This window comes from Schistocerca cancellata, chromosome 6 (genome assembly GCF_023864275.1).
Source record: "Schistocerca cancellata isolate TAMUIC-IGC-003103 chromosome 6, iqSchCanc2.1, whole genome shotgun sequence".
Classification (NCBI taxonomy): domain Eukaryota; kingdom Metazoa; phylum Arthropoda; class Insecta; order Orthoptera; family Acrididae; genus Schistocerca; species Schistocerca cancellata.
In genome coordinates this window covers 166,248,500-166,273,202 of record NC_064631.1, presented here as the reverse complement: position 1 = coordinate 166,273,202, position 24,703 = coordinate 166,248,500, and positions in this window count along the sequence as shown.

Genomic DNA, 24,703 nt, shown 5'->3' with positions numbered 1-24,703 from the left:
GTTCTTATTTCAATTTCCAGGAGTGTATTATAAAGTCCCGCGTACTTCACTCTCGAGTACTTTTCCACTTGCAGCACTGTTTTACTCCCACTCTGCGATGTGTCTGTTATCCGTACCGAAGCAGAACTGGCCACGCAGAACTCTCAGAATTTGTAGTGTCTTCTGACAACGCATGACTCTCGTTGACTAATTGTCTCAGCGTGGGACGACACGTGTAATTTGCTTTTATAAGTCCCAATACATAATGTCCATTCCGATAATTCTCTTATTTTCTTACTGAATTGAGATAAATAATTCATTTTTTTCTGTGAAACAATGATGCATTATAGATTCAGTGCGCTTCACAAATGTGACAACCTTACATACAGCCAACGTACATCTGAAACGACGTTTCTGGGTAGGCGCGAGACGTGGAAAACCATTGCTGTCTGTCATGGCGCGGGCTTCGTTGTTCTTAGACAGTTCTTCATTGCAAATGCATCGTCTTTGTCATCACATTCTTCCTCAATTCCATCACCCTCTTTACACACTTATACTCTATCTCCTGATTTGTGAAAATACAAGTCGTTACCTAATGAAGACCCAGTGCTCAATCGAAAAAAATCTGTCGTCTTTTTGTCGTGAGGAAATAAACAATCACTTACTCGATAGCGTAGGGTATGTTAGCATATTACAGCACATTCTAAACACATTCTGGTTCAAAATTATTAAACACAAGCTGAAATTACTTCCATTCCTCGTAGCAGTGCTAACTAACACTGTGCTAAATGGCTTTCTTCAGATGCGTAAACCTACCGTGCGCTTGCAGAAACGAAAAAAAGTGATGCGCAGAAAGTACATGATGCTAAGTACACGGTATGTAAGGCACGACAAGATTAGTTAATTTCCCGAGATACAAGAAAAGAGTTGCAACATACGTGGTACATGAGGGCTGAGGAGGGCACGTGTGTATTGTGCTGGTTAGTCTGAAAAAAAAGGAAGGTCCAAAAGAAACTCGATATGTTACTCATTTACGTAGAAGGCAGAGGGAATGTCCTAGGAGAACAGCTGGGTTGAATGCGCAGACGGAGTCCGATATGAATTACAGTTCAGCGAGTGCACAAGATGGAAGTGCACTGGAATTTTATGCAGAGGGCAAGGAGCAAATGTATAAGAAGCGGAGGAACGAAACGGATGTTCTGGCAGCGGTATTATTCCACACGTTAACTCCACAGATATTGCGAATTCCTTAGACTAAGTCAGGTCAGCGTGGCTCGCATATTACGCGCTATGTTCCTTCCTACCAAGTCTCACTTCAGCTGGAGATTAACCAGCGGAATTGTAGAGGACGCATGGAATTCTGTTTTTCGCTTCTGGTGCGACATCAGAACAATAAATTTTCTGTTCAAAGAATTCTCTTCATGGTGAAACTACTTTACCAAATCGTGGAAAACTGAATGTAAGACATAAACATTTTTGGGTCTCTGTCAATACGCAGTGCCTGAGAGGGGCTGAAGACCGGCGGCAGTGGTGCACGAAAGTTTGATGCAAGGTTATTGGAAACTGTGTGTTTAGTCCTTACGTCAACGAAGAAAACGTAATGGGTTAAAGATATGCAAAATTTCTTACCGAAGTACTATTGGCTCTTCTAGTGACAGGACCACTTGAACTACATAGACGTACGTGGTACCAAAAATTTCGGGTGCACCGCTCAGTACTTGTTTGTGGCTAGGAAAGCCCTTACCCAGCTCTTTTCTGGTAACTGGACAGGATGAAGGCATTACCCGTTGGCCTGCACGCTTTCCTGACCTGATGACACTGGACGTTTTTCTCTAGGGTAAATTCAAAGATGATGTCTGTGTGTAAGTTCCGACGATCCAACACGGATCACGAAATTGTATTGTTGCAATATGTGCGGCGATATCGAAGGAATCCCTTCAGTCGGTCGCAAACTCCTTGCACTGGCGACTGAAAAAGTGTGCTGGAGTACGCAGTGGATGTTTCGAACACCTCGAAGCATAAATGGAATTTTTAGGGAGTTCTTACGCCCAGACAAAACCTATATGCCAGACCGGGACTTGAACCCAGGACTTTTACCTCTCACGGGCCACGGCTTTAGCAACTGAGCTACCCGACCACGACTCAGGACCCATCCCCAGAGTTCTTCTTCCGCCCACACCGTATCTCTTACCCACCAAACTTCACAGAAGCTCTCCCGTATACGTGGCGGGACTAGAAATCTTGACATAAAGGATATTGCGGAGACATGGCTTAGCCACAGCCTGAAGGATTGTTTACAGAATGAAATTTTCACTTTGCAGTGTAGTGTGCGCTGATACGAAACATCCTGGCAAATTACAGCTGTTTGCTGGATCGCGAATCAATCTCAGCACTGAAAGCACTTTCCTGCGAAAGTCAAAGGTCCTGGGTTCGGTTCCCGGTCCAGTACACATCGAATTGAAGCAAGCTGGTTGTATGTATACAGTTTAATGAGTAAATTATGTAGTCATGGAAATTTCCTTTACCAGGTTAGTCTGCTTGAAGATGTCAGGATCGTGGGACACGAGAAAATTGTTAATTTTCAGGAAGAGCCAGGAATCAGCCGTGGTCTGTTCAGTCGCTCGAAACGATTAGTGAATTTCGGTATCGATGGTGTCTACTTTGATCGCACTCGGCGTGTCACGCGCCGTACACATATCTGCAGGATACGCATCATTTAAACAGGATGCCACCGCCACGAGCTGCTCTACTTAAGAGGGGTCATCGTGTTCCTACTGGTGACGTTACGGATTTCACCAGTCAGCGGTTCCACTCACAACATGCAAATCAATCCCTCTGCGCGTCTTCTTAAGACGCTGCTCGCCATGTTCCGCTCTCAGGTCTCGAAGCTACTGTCAACAGCGAACCTTGCAGTCGGTTGGGATGCTTGCGTGCCTCAGCGATACGGATGACCATACCGTAGGTGCAACACAACGGGGGGTGGGGGGTGGGCGGGTACTGTTGATGGTCAGACAGATGTGTTTCCACAACAAGCGCAGCAGCCTTTTCAGTAGTTGCAGGAGCAACACTCTGGATGACCGATTGATCTGTCCTTGTAGAATAAACCAAAGAGGCTTGCTGCACTGACGGTGTCAACGGCTGAAAGCAAGGGTAAACTACAGTTGTAATTTATCCGGAAGGCATACAGCTCTCCTGTATGTTAAATGATGATATCATTCTCTTGAGTAAAGTATTCTGGAGGTAAAGTAGAGCCCCATTCGGACTTACTGAGGAGGATGTCATCATCAGGAGAAACAAAGTCGGCGTTCTACTGATCGGTGCGTGCAATGTTAGATCAGTTAATCGATCAGGTAGGTAAAAAAATTTTAAAAAGGAAATGTATAAATGAAAGTTAGATGTAGTGGTAATTAGTAGAGTTTGGTACCACGAGGAACAGGACTTCTCGTCAGGGGAATACAGGATTTTACATACAAAATGACATGGGGATATTGCAGGACTAGGTATAATAATGAATAATGTGTAGGAATGCTGGTAAGCTACTGTGAACAACATACTGAAAGCATCATCGTAGCCAAGATAGAAACGAATCTGACACCCACCACAGTAGAAGAAGTTTATATGCCAACTAGTTCCGCAGATGATGAGGAGATTGAAGAAATGTATGATGAGATAAAAGAATTTATTCAGATAGTTAAGGAGGACGAAAAATAACTTCTGATCAGCGACTGGACCTCCCCACATGAACCACGGACCTTGCCGTTGGTGGGGAGGATTGCGTGCCTTAACCACACAGATAGCCGTACCGTAGGTGCATCCACAACGGAGGGGTATCTGGTGAGAGGCCAGACAAACGAGTGGTTCCTGATGAGGGGCAGCAGCTTTTTCAGTAGTTTCAGGGGCAACGGTCAGGATGATTGACTGATCTGGCCCTGTAACACTAACCAAAACGACCTTGCTGTTGTGTAACTGCGAACGGCTGAAAGCAAGGGGAAACTTCAGCCGTAATTTACACCGAGGGCATGCAGCTTTACTGTATGATTAAATGATGATAGCGTCCTCTTGGGTAAAATATTCCGGAGGTAAAATAGTCCCCCATTCGGATCTCCGGGCGGGTACTACCCAGGAGGACGTAGTTATCAGGAGAAAGAAAACTGACGCTCTACGGATCGGAGCGTGGAATGTCAGATCCCTTAATCGGGCAGGTAGGTTAGAAAATTTAAAAAGGGAAATGGATAGGTTAAAGTTAGATATAGTGGGAATTAGTGAAGTTCGGTGGCAGGAGGAACAAGAATACAGGTGAATACAGGGTTATAAATACAAAATCAAATAGGGGTAATGCAGGAGTAGGTTTAATAATGAATTAAAAAAATAGGAGTGCGGGTAAGCTACTACAAACAGCATAGTGAACGCATTATTGTGGCCAAGATAGACACGAAGCCCACGCCTACTACAGTAGTACAAGTCTGTATGCCAACTAGCTCTGCAGATGATGAAGAAATTGATGAAATGTATGATGAGATAAAAGAAATTACTCAGGTAATGAAGGGAGACGAAAATTTAATAGTCATGGGTGACTAGAATTCGACAGTAGGAAAAGGAAGAGAATGAAACGTAGTAGGTGAATATGGATTTGGGCTAAGTAATGAAACAGGAAGCCGGCTGGTAGAATTTTAATCATAGGTACCACTTGGTTCAAGAATCATGAAAGAAGGTTGTATACATGGAAGAACCCTGGAGATACGAGAAGGTCTCAGATAGATTATATAATGGTAAGACAGAGATTTAGGAACCAGGTTTTAAATTGTAAGACATTTCCAGGGCCAGATGTGGACTCCGGCCACAATCTATTGGTTATGAACTGTAGATTAAAACTGAAGAAACTGCAAAAAGGTGGGAATTGAAGGAGATGGGACCTCGATAAACTGACTAAACCAGAGCTTGTACAGAGTTTCAGGGAGAGCATAAGGGAACAATTGACAGGAATGGGGGAAAGAAATACAGTAGAAGAAGAATGGGTAGCTTTGAGGAATGAAATAGTGAAGGCAGCACAGAATCAAGTAGGTAAAAAGACGAGGGCTAGTAGAAATACTTGGGTAACAGTAGAGATACTGAATTTAATTTATGAAAGGAGAAAATACAAAAATTCAGTAAGTGAAGCAGGCAAAAAGGAATACAAACGTCTTAAAAATGAGGTCGACAGGAAGTGAAAAATGGCTAAGCAGGGATGGCTAGAGGACAAATGTAAGGATGTAGAGGCTTAGCTCACGAGGGGTCAGATAGATACAAGCTGCAGGAAAATTAAAGAGACCTTTGGAGAAAAGAGTACCACTTGCATGAATATCAAGAGCTCAGATGGAAACCCAGTTCTAAGCAAACAAGGAAAAGCAGAAAGGTGGAAGGAGTATATGGAGGGTCTATACAAGGGCGATGTTCTTGAGGACAATATTATGGAAACGGAAGAGGATGTAGATGTAGATGAAATGGGAGATATGACACTGCGTGAAGAGTTTGACAGCGCACTGAAAGACCTAAGTCGAAACAAGGCCCCGGGAGTAGACAACATTCCATTTGAACTACTGACAGCCTTAGGAGGGCCAGTCCTGACAAAACTCTACCATCTGGTGAGCAAGATCTATGAGACAGGCGAAATACCCTCAGACTTCAAGAAGAAAATAATAATTCCAATCCCAAAGAAAGCAGGTGTTGACAGATGTGAAAATTACCGAACTATCAGATTAATAAGTCACAGCTGCAAAATACTAACGTGAATTCTTTACAGACGAAAGGAAAATATGATAGAAGCCGACCTCGGGGAAGATCAGTTTGGATTCCGTAGAAATGTTGGACCACGTGAGGCAGTGCTGGCCCTACGACTTATCTTAGAATAAAGATTAAGGAAAGGAAAACCTACGTTTCTAGCATTTGTAGACTTAGAGAAAGGTGTTGACAATGTTGACTGGAATACTCTCTTTCAAATTCTGAAGGCGACAGGGGTAAAATACAGGGAGCGAAAGGCTATTTACAATTTGTACAGAAACCAGATGGCAGTTATAAGAGTCGAGGGACATGAAAGGGAAGCAGTGGTTGGGAAGGGAGTGAGGCAGGGTTGTAGCCTCTCCCAGACGGTATTCAATCTATATATTGAGCAAGCAGTAAAGGAAGCAAAAGAAAAGTTCGGAGTAGGTATTAAAATCCATGGAGAAGAAATAAAAACTTTGAGGTTCGCCGATGACATTGTAATTCTGTCAGAGACAGCAAAGGACTTGGAAGAGCAGTTGAACGGAATGGACAGTGTCTTGAAAGGAGGATATAAGATGAACATCAACAAAAGCAAAACGAGGATAATGGAATGTAGTCGAATTAAATCGGATGATGCTGAGGGAATTACGTAGATTAGGAAATGAGACTCTTAAAGTAGTGAAGAAGTTTTGCTATTTGGGGAGCAAAATAACTGATGATGGTTGAAGCAGAGAGAATATAAAATGTAGACTGGCAATGGCAAGGAAAGCGTTTCTGAAGAAGAGAAATTTGTTAACGTCGAGTATTGAGTTAAGTGTCAGGAAGTCGTTTCTGAAAGTTTTTGTATGGAGTGTAGCCATGTATGGAAGTGAAACATGGACGATAAATAGTTTGGACAAGAAGAGAATAGAAGCTTTCGAAATGTAGTGCTACAGAAGAATGCTGAAAATTAGATCGATAGATCACATAACTAATGATGAGGTACTGAATAGAATTGGCGAGAAGAGGAGTTTGTGGCACAACTTGACTGGAAGAAGGGATCGGTTGGTAGGGCATGTTCAGAGGCATCAAGGGATCACCAATTTAGTACTGGAGGGCTGCGTGGAGGGTAAAAATTGTAGAGGGAGACCAAGAGATGAATACACTAAGCATATTCAGAAGGATGTAGGCTGTAGTAGGTACTGGGAGATGAATAAGCTTGCACAGGATAGAGTAGCATGGAGAGCTGCATCAAACCAGTCTTAGGACTGAAGACCACAACAAATGAGCGACTGGAATTCGATAGTGGGAAAAGGAAGAGAACGGAAAATAGTAGGTGAATATAGACTGGAAGAACGGAATGAAAGAGTAAGCCACGTGGTAGAATTTTGCACAGAGCATAACTGAATCATCGCTAACACTTGGTTTATGATCCACACTGTACACTTGGAAGAGAATAGGAGACGCCGGAAGCTTTCATATAGGCTTCATAATGACAAGACAGATATTCCGAAACCAGTTCTTAAATAGCAAAATACCTACAGCGGCAAATTATTGGTTATGAATTGTACATTAAAACTGAAGCGTTTGCAAAAAGATAGAAATGAAGGAAATAGGACCTGGATAAACTGAAAGAACCAGGGAGTGTTGAGAGTTTCAGAGGGAACATTAGACTGCGATTGGCGAGAACAGGGGAAGGGATTGCAGTCGATGACGAATTAGAAGTTGTGAAAGATGAAGTAGTCAAGCCAGCAGAGGATAAAATAGGTAAAAAGACAAGGGGTAGCATAAATCCTTGTACAACACGGAAGATACTGAATTTACCTGATGAAAAGAGAAAATATAAAAATGCAGCACATGAAGCAAGCGAAAGGGAATATAAAAGTCTGAGAAATGAGATTGATAGGAAGTGCAGAATGGCTAAACAGGAATGGCTAGAGGCCAGTGTAAGGATTTAGAAGCATATATCGCTAGGGGGAAAGATAGATACCACCTGCAGGAAAATTAAAGATACCGTAGGAGAAAAGATAAGAAGCTGTATGAATACAAGAGCTTGGATGGAAAACCGGTCCTGAGCAAAGAAGGAAAATCTGAATGGTGGAAGGAGTGTAGAGGGTCTGTACAACGGAGGTGTACGGGAGCACAATATATAGAAATTGAAAAGGCGGCAATATTATAGGATTTGAAGACGACGTTGATGACGATGGGATGGGAGATATTAAACTGGGAAAACAATTTGACAGAAGACAGGAAGACGTAACTGGATACAACGCCCCTGGAGTAGACGACATTACGTCAGAATTACAGCCTATGGAGAGCCAGCTATGACAATACTTTCCCATTTGCTATGCAAGACGAATGAGACAGGCGAAATACCCTCAGACTTCAAGAAGAATATAATAACTCCGATTTCAAGGAAAGAAGGTGCTGACAGGTGTGAATATTATCGAACTACCAATTTAATAAGTCATATATGAAAAATACTAACACGAATTCTTTACAGAAAACTGGAAAAAATAGTAGTGGCCGACCTCGGGGAAGATCAGTTTGGATTCCGGAGAAATGAAGGAACACACGAGGCAATTTTGCCGAGACTGACAACGATGCAGTTTTGTCCATTTAATCTCCAAACCAATATTGACCATACGATATCTCTTAGAAGATAAGTTAGGGAGCGGTAAACCTACATTTCGAGCATTTATGGATTTAGACCAAGCTTTTGACAATGCTGACTGGAATTTTTTGAAATGCTGAAGGTAGCAGGGTTAAAATACATGGAGCGAAAGGATATTTATAACCTGTACATGAAAGGTAAGAAATGGTTGAGAATGGAGTGAGGCAGGGTGGTAGCCTATCCCCAAGATTGTTCAATCTGCACAGCGAACAAGCAGCAAAGGTAACCAAAGAAAAATTTGTAGTAGGAATTATTGTTGAGGGAGAATAAATAAAACTTTCAAGTTTGCCGATGACACTGTAATTCTGTCAGCGACAGTACATCTACATCTACATTTATACTCCGAAAGCCACCCAACGGTGTGTGGCGGAGGGCACTTTACGTGCCACTGTCATTACCTCCCTTTTCTGTTCCAGTCGCGTATGGTTCGCGGAAAGAAAGACTGTCTGAAAGCCTCCGTGCGCGCTCTAATCTCTCTAATTTTACATTCGTGATCTCCTATGGAGGTATAAGTAGGGGGAAGCATTATATTCGATACCTCATCCAGAAACGCACCCTCTCGAATTTTGGCGATCAAGCTACACCGCGATGCAGAGCGCCTCTCTTGCAGAGTCTGCCACTTGAGTTTGCTAAACATCTCCGTAACGCTATCACGCTTACCAAATAACCCTGTGACGAAACGCGCCGTTCTTCTTTGGATCTTCTCTATCTCTTCCGTCAACCCGATCTGGTACGGATCCCACACTGATCAACAATACTCAAGTGTAGGTCGAACGAGTGTTTTGTAAGCCACCTCCTTTGTTGATGGACTACATTTTCTAAGGACTCTCCCAATGAATCTCAACCTAGTACCCGCCTTACCAACAATTAATTTTATATGATCATTCCACTTCAAATCGTTCCGCACGCATACTCCCAGATATTTTACAGAAGTAACTGCTACCAATGTTTGTTCCGCTATCATGTAATCATACAATAAAGGATCCTTCTTTCTATGTATTCGCAATACATTACATTTGTCTATGTTAAGGGTCAGTTGCCACTCCCTGCACCAAGTGCCCATCCGCTGCAGATCTTCCTGCATTTCGCTACAATTTTCTAATGCTGCGACTTCTCTGTATACTACAGCATCATCCGCGAAGAGCCGCATGGAACTTCCGACACTATCTGCTAGGTCATTTATATATATATTGTGAAAAGTAATGGTCCCATAACACTCCCCAGTGGCACGCCAGAAGTTACTTTAACGTCTGAAGACGTCTCTCCATTGATAACAACATGCTGTGTTCTGTTTGCTAAAAATGCTTCAATCCAGCCACATAGCTGGTCTGATATTCCGTAGGCTCTTACTTTGTTTATCAGGCGATAGTGTGGAACTGTATCGAACGCCTTCCGGAAGTTTAGGAAAATAGCATTTACCTGGGAGCCTGTATCTAATGTTTTCTGGGTCTCACGAACAAATAAAGCGAGTTGGGTCTCACACGATCGCTGTTTCCGGAATCCATGTTGATTCCTACAGAGTAGATTCTGGGTTTCCAAAAACACATGATACTCGAGCAAAAAACATGTTCTAAAACTCTACAACAGATCTATGTCAGAGATATAGGTCTATAGTTTTGCGCATCTGCTCGACGACCCTTCTTGAAGACTGGGACTACCTGTGCTCTTTTCCAATCATTTGGAACCTTCCGCTCCTCTAGAGACTTGCGTTACACGGCTGTTAGAAGGGAGGCAAGGATTGTTCGACAGACTGGACTGACTGGAGTGTCTTTGAAAGAGGATGTAAGACGAACATCAACAAAAGCAAATCAACGATAATGAAATGTAGTCGAATTAAATCAGGGATGCGGATGGAATCAGATTAAAAAACGAGACATTTAAAGTAGTAGATGAGTTCTGCGATTCGGTCATCAAAATAACTGATGACCGCCGAAGTAAAGAGAATATTAAATGCACACTGGCAAAAGCATGAAAGGCGCTTTTGAAGACGATAAATTTGTTAACGTCGGACATAAACTTAAGTTTCAGGAAATATTTCTGAAGGTATTTGTATGAAGTGTAGCCACGAATGGAAGCGGAACATGGACGATAAACAGTTTAGAGAAGAACAGAATAGAAGATCTTTGTGCTTCAGAAGAATGCTGTAGATTAGATGATAGATCACGTAAGTAATGACGAGACACTGAATAGAACTGGGAAGAAAAGAAAGCCATGGCACAACTAGGAGAAGGGGTCCGTTGACAGGACACGTTCTGAGACATCAGGGATGATTTGAGGGAACTGTGGAGCGGAGACTCTTCGAGGGAAACAAGAGAAAGATGGAGGTGCAGTAGTTAGTCGAAGATGAAGTGGCTTGGGATAGAGAAGCACAGAGAGCTGCATCAAACTAATCATTGGACTGCAGACCACTACACCACAACAAATGTGTGTGTGTGTGTGTGTGTGTGTGTGTGTGCATTATTAATATGTAGATAAAGGGGTGCTATGGGAAACATTAAAGTTGCAAGTACTGCGCCAGTTTATCGGCTTATGGATACAGTAACTGCTTGTGGAGAGGTGAACACGTAAGAGCTGAAATACTTTTTCCATGATCATCATCCATTGGTCGAAACACCAGCGTCTCCTATTCGAGATGCGAACTGTACAGCGTTTCTTGCTATCTATTGTACCTGTTTCGAATGATTTGTTGTACACTTTTTAAAGATGGAATGACGAGTTGATGTTGTTGTTCGGCGTGCATGACACGTGCTGTTAAATTAACACCAGCGGTTAAACCATAACAAAACACCAATTGTGTCGTTTCCCGTGTGGAATAATAAGCTGTTCATTTTCCTCGAAATATTTATTTATTGTGTCAAAACGATATCGAAACGGTACCTATGGGATGGCTGATGTAGGAGGCAGTCAAATGCTAAGCCTGACAATAGCATCACAGTCAGAGCATATCTACAGAATAATAAAAAAAGATGAAGAAACGAGAAGTGGACGTTAACAGCAAAATAGCCTACACCATAGTATTTACTGTACTCGACAGAAGTGAAATTTGTCATATGTCAACAAATATTCGTTGTCAACGTATATACTCATGACTTTTTTTTCTGCTATTGACCAGTACTGTCTTCTTTCAAAATATGGAACACTTTTATCACCTTATGTATACGAAATTTCGTTATATTACGTAATTTTCAAGGAAATTGACGATAATCTAAATAACATTACTGCACTTGTCAGTGTGGTGTCACCGTCAGACACCACACTTGCTAGGTGGTAGCTTTAAATCGGCCGCGGTCCATTAGTACATGTCGGACCCGCGTGTCGCCACTGTCAGTGATCGCAGATCGAGCGCCACCACACGGCAGGTCTTGAGAGACGTACTAGCACTCGCCCCAGTTGTACGACGACTTTGCTAGCGACTACACTGACGAAACCTTTCTCTCATTTGCCGAGAGACAGTTAGAATAGCCTTCAGCTAAGTCCATGGCTACTACCTAGCAAGGCGCCATTAACCATTTCAAGAGAGAGTCTCACTTTTATCATCCAGAATGCTGTATACAAATGATGGATTAATGTTAAGTATTCCAGCAGCTACGTACTTTTCTTTATAGCATTCATTACGTATCCTGTTTCAGACTTAAGCAAGCCTGGCTTTCGGTTACCCGTCACTGTGGACTGGCTGTCTTGTCAGTCCACTACAGTCAGTCTCTTCCGAAACGCAAAAAGTTTAATAAAAGTAATTTCGTTTACAGGACGCTCACGAGGCTACATAAGGCGGTATTCCTAGTCTTTGCATTTCCATCTATCAGATAATGACCTTACTACTGGCAGTCTAGCAGTCTTGCCCTTGTGTCTGGTACCACTTATTTAACTGGACAACATTTTCCTTCTAACTGCCACCGTATGTTACCGAAACAGGGGAAAATGGGACCAAATTTAACAGGTAGCTATGAAATCGTCTTACCTTAAATGTCTAACTACTTAAATAGAAGAAATAAGGTTTCTGCTAGTAATAGGTTTCAGGTGAAACCTTATATCGTTCCGCTCTTAAGGTATTGGCTTTGGATAGAAATTTTCTTCATTTATCGACATGCATTCTACACATAATTGCTTCTTATTCCAATTTTCCTGTTGGATACTCCTCTCTATACATTGGTTGTGAATGACTTCTTTGAAAGAAACTCTACGTCTTCTCTAAGAAGCTAGCAAAACCAGATTGAAAGTTATTCCGTGAAGTTTGCGGAAGCAGCATCAGAGGCGACAAGACTTTATTATTATTATTATTGTTGTAGCTGTCTGGCATATCTCGATTTCGGGTCATAACGCTACCAGTCAAAATACAACTTACGTATCGCACGTAGAACTTCTTTTCATGATATAAACAACAATGTCCTTACAGTCAGTCTCCGTCCCTTTGTGATGATGGTTGGAAATTATCCTTTTGAAATTTCGAAGGAAGTAACAATATCATAAAGAATATTCACTCGAATAATTACGGCAGACAAAACGCTGTTTGAATAGCGGCAGGTAAACAAGTTTACTTTTCTTGCTGTCAACTGCTTCGCCACCATGAATTACTATGACACATTGGGTATGTTTCTATCACCTAATCCATGCAGTACAGTAGCACTGTGGAGATGACGCACTGTCACCAATAACAAGTCAATCGGCGATTACAACTTCTGTTTTGGAGTAAAAAGAAAATTGGTTTTCCTGTCATTTGTAAGCGAATAACTGATTTGCCGGAGCTCGCTATATCCAATTGTGCTAATGCAATTGCACCACTGCTAGGAAAGCCGGATTTCCCGCCAACGTATATTTTGCGCACGCGACGGAGACACTGGCTGCGAAGTAGAATTTAGTGCAGGTCCCGCGCTAACGGCCCAGTTTCGTTGCGTATTCAGTCCATTGCTATCTTCATCGCTATAACCATTCACTACAAACGACGTTACTCAGACAGCGTCAGCCTGATCGTGAATTATCTTTCGTTCCCATGCGAAAACCAATATGCCATATGCGGAGCTGCGTTAACATACTTTCTTTGACATTTACGTTGGCAATTTCAAATGAACAAACACAAGCCTACGATTTTGAAATACGATTACACAAATATTTTACGCAACAAATAGTTATACCACGAAGGAATCATGTAATTCATATACATCACATTATGTCCTACGCTGGCAATATGGAAACCTGAAAATCTCAAATATTTGAATTCCATTCGGAAACTGAGTTATCTAAAGAACATTTTCTTCGATCTAAATTTTACATTATTTCTTTATAAAGGTAACTTGATTACATAATGCTATTTGTTAACCATTTCCTATTTTCTGAAGTGTTGAGCCTCACTATCCTAAATAGAAACTTTAAACCCGTTTCTTTTCAAAACTTCGTGGCCATTAACTCTGAACTGCACCCATCCATCATTGTCTCATTTATTCAAATTTTCTCATGAGCAAATAAAATTTCACATTTAAATCATACTGATACTTACTGATGAAAATATCTTTGCTTTTCTTATGTTTACTGTTATCCTTAAATTTCCATACACGCTACTTACCGATTACAGTGATACCTTAATCACTTTCACTTTTATTAGATGCTTGAGATCTTCTTCTTATCCCATTTAAAGAATAGCGATTCTGATAGAACTAACTGTCTGTAGATAACGTTCCCTCTAATACCCGTTATTGTTCTAGAATCTATGAGACTTTTTTCTGTGCTCCTCGTTCCTGTCAGCATCAATTTTGTTCTGTCAAAACAACAAACTCTGTTATTTCTTCGAGCCCTCTCTTCAATCTATGTGTAAAACTACGTAGATTCAACTTTCTATTGCTATAGGATTACAAAGAAACGAATTTTTCTGTTTAGAACTCACGGAATTTTAATTTTGTTTGCTACTGACAATTTAAATGTAATAATGTCTCGTACAACATTGCGGTCCCTTCTTTTGATGTTTCTTATTTCAGTCCAGCGTCGCTGTTTATTTCCAAATTCTCTCTAACCATCCTAGAGGAATTACCGTGATATAGTAAAAGTTATTGCATTCTACCTGCTTACCTGCTCCATTATAGTGTCCTTATCACTCTGCTGAGTTTATCCGCACTTTAACGTCCTGCACACGACATAGCTGTTTTGGAGGCCTTTTAAAACACAGTGTATCATGACACAATTATATGAATTATGAATGAGAGCTATGTGTTCTTTTGCATCTCTCTCATTATGTGTTAAAACCTTTGTTTTATTCGTATCTCTGTTACGTAATAAATCTTATATGTATGTAGGGCTGAGAAATTCTGTTGTTCCTTTTGAAAGGTAGGATCACATACTCATTCATTTCTTTTTCAGGTTATTTTCTGAGTTACATTCTAAGAAGTGTTGATGGAGACTATCTTCGTAAAAATATTTTATCGTTTCATCTTGCAGTACATATACCTCGTGCACGTCCCCCTGTGGACATTATTTCTGAGATTTGTCATTTAACCGTTGTTTCCATATCGCCCATTTGGCTGTCTGTGTCCATGCAAAATGAGGTTAACCACCCATTTGTTCATTCAGATGTTATTTCATCAGAATATAATTGTTTCAAACATTTATGTATTCAAACCATCTGAGTTTTATTAAGATTATTATTTCCTAAAATGTTCGTAATATGAGTCATGGATTATTACCTACTTTTGCATTGCACTTACAGTGCACAATAAATAGTGATCATTTTTAAAGGAAAACTATTTCCCATATGTATCCTCGTGGGATCGACTTTCTCTGGTTTTTCTCTCACACTGTAGTTATTTCGTGAAATGTGTGGAGAAGAATGTACTATGTTGCATGATTCTTACTGGAAAGTTGGTTCTCAGAAATGTAACTGTGACTTCTCCGTAATGTATAACGTCTCTCTTGTAGCATGTGGCACTGGACTCCGATGAGGAACTATTCGACGCCTTCGCGCTTACTCCACAAACATGTGATGAATTGGGCTGCTCTTATTAAGAAATTCTCTCTCTGCTCTTTTACCTTTACATTCTGAGAGTCCCACGTTGTAGAACAGTAATCAGACAGTATTTTGTTCTCTTCTTCTTTCGTGAGTGAAACACATTTCTTTCTGACTTTTCCAGTTAAACTCAGTCCAACAATTCTTTGCTAGTTTTAAATGCTCATCGCTCTTGAGGTCACTCTGGACGTAGAAGGATAGACACTGTTTCCAGTGACTAATCGGCGAACACATATTATAGAAATCACGGGTCTTTCCCCACGTTTATATTTAATGCATTTGGTTTTTGTTGAGGATCAGCTAATAACCGTTGCACGAAGCTGCAATCCTCAGCAGATATTTCTCATTTTCTTGTTGCGTCTTCACTATACACAACACCACAGTGCTCCTACACTCCCTCGGAGGTTTCATCGTCATCTGATAGTTAGTTTACATGTATAGAGGGAATCGCATAACATCCGTCTTACTTTATGAAAGTTTCAAGATATCGAAACAAGCTCGAGAAGACAGCGAGCGAGAATCTTGGAGTGGCAAGTGCCAGTGAATTCTGCAAAGGAAAAGAAAATTATTTTATTTTGAGGACAGTGTGGCACCAAAACAATAAAATCTGCACACGTTTATTGATGTGAGGCATAAAAAAATTGCATATGATGTAAATACTTGAGTCACCGGCACTTTAGTCATTTCTAAAAACAGTGATTAAAGTATCCTATTAACAAGAAACCGTCGGCGTCTTTCACCAAATCATCACGTGCAGAGAGAGTGGTAGGACAATATAACCTTGCTGTTTTTCCAGACATTATACTGGCAACACATGTAGGCTAAAACATTTGGAAAACGCTCGTAAAACATGGAAACGGGTAAAACCAACATAAAAATACAAACATGAAAATAGACATCAGAGAGACAAAGCCTTCATAATTCTGAATAAGCGTTTATGAAAATCTAATACCAGTACGTAAAGAAATACTAACATTTAAGAACCATCCACCAGGCAGTAAATAATGCCGACCCGACAGGACAGTAACATATTCAAACATACGAAGGGCGTTCAGTAAGTAATACAAAACATTTTTTTCTGAAAACAAGTTTGAATTATTTCGGATTCCAATGAGCCATATTATTCCCAACTAATGTGACTACAAAGACCTATTTTTCGACATAATCTCCATTCAGTGGGACAACCCTACGTCTCCTTGCGACCACCCACATAGTACTTATCTACTTGTCGACTTCGGCACTACGGTACTGCTGCGTCAATAACCTTCACATCGGCCACGTACTGCTTCCCGCCAATTGCATCCTTCATTGGGCCAGACAGGTGAAAGTCGGAAGGTGTGAGGCCCGGGTTGTAGCGTGTATGACGTAGATTAGTCAAATGAAGTTTTGTGAGCTCCTCCCAGTTACTGCGCAGTCTTGTGTGAGGCCTTGCATTGTCCGAAGGAGAAGTTACTTTGTATTTTTGCGGCGACGAATATGCAGAGCCGGCCGCTGTGACCGAGCGGTTCTAGGCGCTTCAGTCTGGAATCGCGCGACCGATATGGTAGCAGTTTCGAATCCTGCCTCGGGAATGGATGTGTGTGATGTCCTTATGGTAGTTAGGTTTAAGTAGTTCTAAGTTCTAGGGGACTGATGACCTCAGAAGTCACATAGCGCTCAGAGCCATTTGAAACATTTGAATACGCAGAAGTCGTTTCTCCAATTTCCTGAGGGCAGCACAGTACAATTCAGAGTTGATTTTTGCACCATGAGGCAGGACATCAAACACACCTTCAGAGTCCCAGCAGACCGTCGCCATGATTTCAACGGCCGAGGGTGCGGCTTTGAAGCTTTTCTTCGGAGGAGAGGTGGTATGGCTCCACTACATGGATAGTCGTTCGGTTTCCGGTTTGAGGTGATGAATCCACGTTTGGTCACCTGTGACGATGTTCGACAAATGTTGTAACGGTCACCCTAGTATCGGGCACGTAGTTTCGCTCAGAAGGTCCTTCGTTCCTCTTTATGGTCTTCTGTTAGGCGGCGAAGAATGCAAAACGTACTCACTTGAAAGCACGCCTACTAATGTGTCAGCACAACGAACAGAGATGTCCAGTTGTGCAGCGAGGTGTTTGTGAACCGTCGTTCTCTTCGAATGAGAGTGTTCGCACGTTCCAGCATTACAGGAGTCACAGCCGTGTGCGGCCGGCCGGCACAAGGGAGATCGAACAGGTTTGCGTGAACTGGTTGTGATGATGACAGACGCCTCGCCCAAAGACTCACCGTGTTTTGTTCACTGCCGGGTTTGTGTAGACATATTGCAAGAGCATGTGAATATCGGTGATGGTCTGTTTTTCCGCCAAAAGAAACTTGGAACGGCACGTCCCTTGCAGACGCCATTTTGAAGACTACGTACAGAACCGTCTCATATCAAAACTTTTTGAAACTAAAGGGATTGCAACAGGAATATTCCACTATGTCACATGGCAAAATCTGCATTTTTTCAACCGAAATTGCCGGAGAAGAAAATTAGTTGCATTACTTATTGAAAGCCCCCTCGTAAAACACTTCATAAATGGAACTGAAATGATTTACTACTTTTTTTAAGCTCTGGCGAGAGCGAAACCGTACTATCATAACACTAAGCAATCTAAAGGAGCATCAAGTTAAGTTAAATGAAGTATAGCTAAGATTCGTCTTGCGATAACCATAGCTGGTAATTCACAGTTCACTCCACTGTGGTGTACAGGACGGTTGAAAGAGTCTGTTTTATATAGCTTCTCAATCAATGAGTATTATTCGGTGCTCCACTGGCAGTACCGTACAGTAGAGATGGGGGATCCGCTCTTGAACTGATTCATAGAGTTGAATCTTTCAAAGGAGTGAACAATCAGTGATCCAGAAAAAAAGAACGGTAGATCCAAACGTTTCCCACGGCAGAGAGAGAGAGAGAGAGAGAGAGAGACGGAGCATATCAGCAGCGCCTCTGCTGGTCACAGCACAGTGCACGCCACACAACACAGCCAGCGCCGGCCTCTGCCCTGCTTCTACCTTGGCTGCCTGCATTGTGGAGTGCCCCATTGGATTTTGTGTTTCACATATGCCGTGCTGTCTCTGTGCATCGTCTGCCACGTGCAGTGTCTGGCGCAGCTTAACTTCGCATCGCACTCTGTCGGCGATCGTTTCAGTTGCACGTCCTGCCCTCTGGGCAGTTGATGCGAGCAACAGGACAGAGAGCCACCTAGCGGATAACATAGGAACTACTTGCAACAACCTGCTCGCAAGGGAATGGACGATTTGTCTCGGAGCGGGTGAGTTCACCGCTCCCCCCACCCTCGGAACTCGCCCGCTCAATGCTCACCCCACCGTTCTCGACTCTAGCCAGAGCGTTGAGCAAAGCAACTCAGGTGTCACTCTGGTCTCTGCGGTCTTAGCTCACGCAGTAATACAGGTCGTGGCTCGACCTGCTCGACTCAGTGCTTCTGCATCAGAGTTCGTCTCTACTGGATATTGTTCTTCGTAGTAATACCGCTATGTATATTACATTATTATGTTATGTATACATCATTTGTTTTTATTTTATTTTTATTTGTTTAAACTGATCAGATTAGGTTCCTGACGACTCCTCTTACTATAGGATTTTTATTATGGACACTCGAATTTACGCTTTAATTACGAGTGAACCGATAAACTTATCGCAAAATGTGATACACCAATATTTTCCTTGTTTTATTCTGCGTAAGGCTATATGCAGCACTTTCGTTTTACAGTCAATTTTATATTTTTTTTCTTATTCTGGTACGGATTTTGCGATTTTAGGCGTCTTCGGAAGGAAACGTTATCTTTAAAAATAGATGGCTTGCGATGTATTTGTATCAGGTTAATGAAATTTTAATACATTATAGCCAAATATATTGTTAATGTAAATCTCAAGTTACAACATTTTCCGATCACCCAAAAAACCACGACAGTGCAAAATAAATCAATAATCAAAAACTTTGTCATATCGTGGAAATTTCAATAAACAATACAAAATTCTTACTCATTATCTGTGTTACTTCAAAATAGGATCAAATAAGATCAAAATACAGGTATAGTACTGGAATAAACCAAGTTTAAAGGGCAATGTGCCTTCCATTTATTTTCTATTGTAAATGAGTGGTGAGTCATGAAAAAGAGCTAATTCATTTCAGGGAGTGAACAGTTCTGATCCGATCTCTGAAAAGAACAGTTTTGCCCATCTCTACCGTACAGTCCATGATGCAGACAGCCTGTAGCTTCTTAGGAGCTGATGCCTCGGTCTCTCACTGCCTGTCCCTTCTGATTATAGGATCTTTAGAGCGAGATCTTCTCAGTCGTAGTTACTAAGTAGGGCTCCTGGAACAGTGATAGTTTGATCGGCGTAGCACACCAGCGCACTCGTCGCACGGCCATGTACACTAGGCACCAGCTGCATGAAGACTCCGAGACACTAAACGAGAACCACACACTGAAAGTAAGACTGCACATGAGGCACTCTTAATGATTTAGGCTTGCGGGGCACGTCACGCCCTCTTAAGGAACACTACAGATCTCGTTGCTGAGTTACTACGCCAAAGGTACGATAGAGGGAAGACCTCTAGCGATGCAAGTGGGTACACGGCGTAGAGGCTTTTTGTAAAACGAGGACTAAGAGGGGTAAGTAATTTTATTCAATGTATAATTCCTACAATTCTTTTATCAACTCAGATATTAAAGCAAGAACGCTGCGTGGGAAAGAACGGTGAAACGTCCAAAAGGCGTTGTGAAATGTCAACGTCAAGTCGTAGACATTCACACATCAGTGGGTATGTAAATCAATCAAGCTACAATTCTCTCATAGGCTGAAGAGCGACGTACTAAGCTGGTGCCAGCCCGCCACCTTGAGTCGAAACTCAATAAAGAAAAAAAAAAACAATTCTCTGTGATAGAATTGGCAACAGAGTGCGTTAGTGTTGCCCTTGATCAGTTATGTTACCAGGCCTGATAGGATATTTACACTGCCCTCTACAAGTTTTGAAACCCAAGTGATAATAAACAATGGAAAGGAAATACATTATAACAGTCCATTTTATTCTTTTATAAATGATCATAAAGCCCAAACAGTGTAAAGCCCAAACTATCGAATCTTATATTCCTTAGAATAGCCACCAATTGCACCCTTGCATATCTTAGCATAGGATGGATCAGTTCTGTCAAGGTTTCAGTTAGAATTACTTTCCATTCTTTCGTCTGGGCCTCCCACAATTGTGTCCCACGCATGGTTCTCCCTTTGCGGATGCGGTCGTCCTTCTCATCCCGTATAGCTCGATTTGGCTACCATCGGGGTACTGTGGAGGTCATTCCACTCTTTTCGAAATTTTCTGAACCTCTAGGGACTTCATATAGTTCTGATACATGCGGGATGTATGTTCCAGTTCGTTGGCTTGCTACAAGACAGCCGCAAACCAGCTGTCTTGGCATTTGGATGGAGAGTGGCACGATAATCTTTTTGGTTCATTTTTCCAGCGACTTTTACTAAATCCCCAACTTTATTCCCTCCCAAAAGATTCCCACACCGTCACAGAACCCCCTCCGTCATTCACAGTTGGAATCATGCACTGAGGGTCCACGCTTTCGTGGGGTAAAAGGTGTACGAATTGACGGCGTTTACGTCCAGATATTTCGAACTTGGATTCATCAGTGAGTAAGACACTTTTCCAATTTCCAGCCGTCCAATGTTGGTGTTTCGTAGCACACAGTAGAATTTTCTTCTTGTTAACAGATTGCAACAACGGTGTCATTGCTGTTAGATAACCTAAGAGATTGTTTTCTTCCAGGCGCCGTTGTCACTGGTGTACGCCTAGTTGTGTTTAGTTCAGCACACGATTCACGACCAGTTTTGAATCTAATACATATACTGGTTGCAACCAAACAATTTTAGTGGCGTTCTGATATTTCACCGGATGCTCCCTCCGCTAACGAGAATCCTCAGTTTATTTGATATTTGTCGGACGCTATTGCCTTCTTGGAGCAAAATGACTATCTTTACCACTGAATAGTAATGAACCTGGCATTATGGAGCAACCTACAATTACTTTCGCTGCGTGTACTACCTGCTTTTACGGCGTGTTCTACCTTCATACAACTGAAAAGAATTGCAAACAACGTACTTATACATATTCGTGCCAGCTCCTGGCGCCACTGACGTGTTTAGCGGAGCTGTGTGGACAGATAAAGCCAGTTTATATAAAACTGAGCAATACGAATATATACCAATATGTATGTATGTGTACAACAATAATAACCTGTACGATACATTTGTTTAATTTAATAATTATTCGTTATTTGAGCATACTATTCAATATTCTGACCAATAATTCACATAGATCTTTCCCATCTTGCTCCGCTGTAATATGCAGCATGGTGTTTGCAAACTTATGGGGGTGGGGGGTATATAAAGGAGGGGGAGATGTGAACAACTATAATTCCAGGCTGTATCATTTTGTACAACCTTTCGATTGTTTCCTTGCTTCCACAACAGCTGTAAACTTAAATATGAGCGTGTACATACTTTTGAAATAGATTTACTAAGTGTTTTCAGCCAGAAGTTAGCATACAGCTATATTTACAAAAAACGTAGCTAAGTTTGTATCTCTATCGTATAGAGGCTTGAGGTAATACACAGCGTAGGCCTAAGTGCATGTAACTATGGAACCTGGTATGAGAGCTGTGTTTACCCCGAAACATAATAACGAAGGTAACTTCCGCACGTTGGACCACTGTCAAGTAAAAAAATTCGGTGAAACATGGACCATTCATATAAAAAAATTCTACAGCACAGTACAGAAGTTAACTGAAAGAATTAAATAAATGAGATTAACAGAAATGACACTTTTGTTCAAATACAATAATTATACTGAAGTCGCCGCGGTTCTTGATGGCCCCCTGGCCATTACAAAAGGCTGAACGTGGTTCTTAATGTGGTGTGTAATCACCACGGAACTCATTGCGTGTTCTGAAACGTATTCCCATGCCGCGCACAAGGTTGGTAATGGTTTCACATGGTAGGGCGTGCCATACTTCCATCAGCGCAGTTGACAAACTCTCGATGGTGCACGGGCACTTACGGTGAAACGTCCCATTAGAAAAATTATACAAGACTATGCTTAAACTGACACACAATATTTTTAGCGCAACGCAATCTGACTATCAAAGATCCCTGCAAAAGAATCGCACTGAGTAACATTAAACTATACCTTTCAGAAATCACTTACCTCACAAAATTCTTCATTACTCGAACTACTGCAATACAGCGAGCGCCACTACTGCCAGCTAAATAAAAGATTCAAACTACGGTAGGCACTAACTACTGATAGGGACAGTTAGCAAATGAAAGATATTAATAGAGAACAAACAATGTATTTACCTTAATAGTCATAATATATATAGCAGTTCATGACAAATTACAAAATTCCGCCATCTCTCTCCCCACATCCACCACTGCTGGCGGCTCACCTCCAACTGCGCAACGCTACGCGCTGTTCACAACCAGCTGCCGCTGCCCAACACTACAATGGCAGACAACAATGCAAACTAGCCACAGACTGCACACAGCACAGCCAGTGATTTTCAGACAGAGCGCTACGTAACGTTGCCAATAAGAAAACATAAACAGCCCAGTTACATAGCCCCCATGCTCCCCACAAAAAATTTTACAAATAGTTTTGGGCAGTGGCCAATAATGATTTGATAAAATTTTTCGTAATTACAATAACAAAGATATCAAATGCACACACTTATTGATACAATGTTGGTCAACATCTAAAATATTCTCACAGTCCATAAAGACAGTCCAGATTGTTCATTACAGTAAAATTGCAGTGTTTTTCTCAAAGTCTGAGCAGTAAAAGAAAATGCACACGGAAGTAGTTTTCCATGCAGTCTTGAAGAAGTAGTGTTGTCCTTCCAACGGAAAGACAGTGCTGACTCTTGACATGCTGATAGGTAACGGGCCACAACAGAGCAAACCCACAGCAGGGTCATTCGACGTTTTGAAGAATATTGGTAGGTAGGTCATCACAGAGCAGACCCACTGTAGTCCTGGTAGAGATTGTGTTATCGGTGGGTCACCAGAGGTGCAGATCCACTGTAGTCCTTGTAGAGATGGCCAGCAGCCATCTGTTGCGACTGTGCAGGTGCACAATCATCATCGAAGAGTCTTGCGGAGAATATAGCAAGTCCATACCACCACTCGTGCACTCACAAAGTTTTTGGAATTGTCCTTAGAACCAGCAATGCTGTTATCCAGTCCCTTGCTGAATTATTAACACACATGTAAACACTAACAGTCCCTACTTCTCACATATTGTCCATATACTATGACCAACAAAACTGTGTGCAGTGAAATGTAACTTACAAGTTAATTAATTTGATGAACTGGTGACAATTACAATTTTATAACATAAGAATACAACAACAAAGGTACAAAATACATCATTAAAAACATAACAATACAGATAACATTTGTAGTACAGGCTTTACAAAAGAATCGAAATAACATATACATCAGTGTTACAGGAATTATGACATGAGTACATACATAAAATATCAGAATAACTTTTGAAACATCAACTTTACACATGAGCAACAAAACAAAACAGAATAAATAATGTCTAAACATCTTTACAAAGTACATAACAGATTATGAATGCCAATTATATTTGAGGATAACAGTATTCCTCATCATAGTGAATGTAGCTTAGTATTAGAAGAAGAAAAAATTCTATGAAACTACACAGAGACAGGAAGAAAACAAATACACAAGGGTACTCAAACACATAGTGGGATATCACAAAAGGAAAGGACAGGGTTTGTTTTCAGTGTAACATTTGGTACTGCAGTCCACCCCAAAACTTCATTCCATACATCTTTCATCTTATTTCAACCTTTGTTTCCACCAAAAAAATCCTATCCAAGCATGCTTTCTGTATTCTGTTCATATCCTCTTTCAAAAATAGTTTTTTTTCCACTGTACACTACATTTTTGGCCAAACCATTTTTTTATAGCTTCTCAATGCATTTCTTCCAATCCATCATAGTTAGTTTCTTATAGAGTCTACCCCCTCTTAAGCTAACTTAAATCTATTGAGCTCAGATGCTAAACTAAGGGACAAGGCAATGCAGCAGCAGAAAACAATTAACACAAACAGCAATGACAAAAAAAATGCAGAGTGCAAAGCAAGCAGCAGTAAATCTAAATTAACAGATAAAATTCTTAATTACAACTAATATGACCCAATGTGCAGCAACAAGAAAAATAAATCAGTAGTAAAACTGGCTTAACAGAGTAATGTAAAGTGAAATTTAGT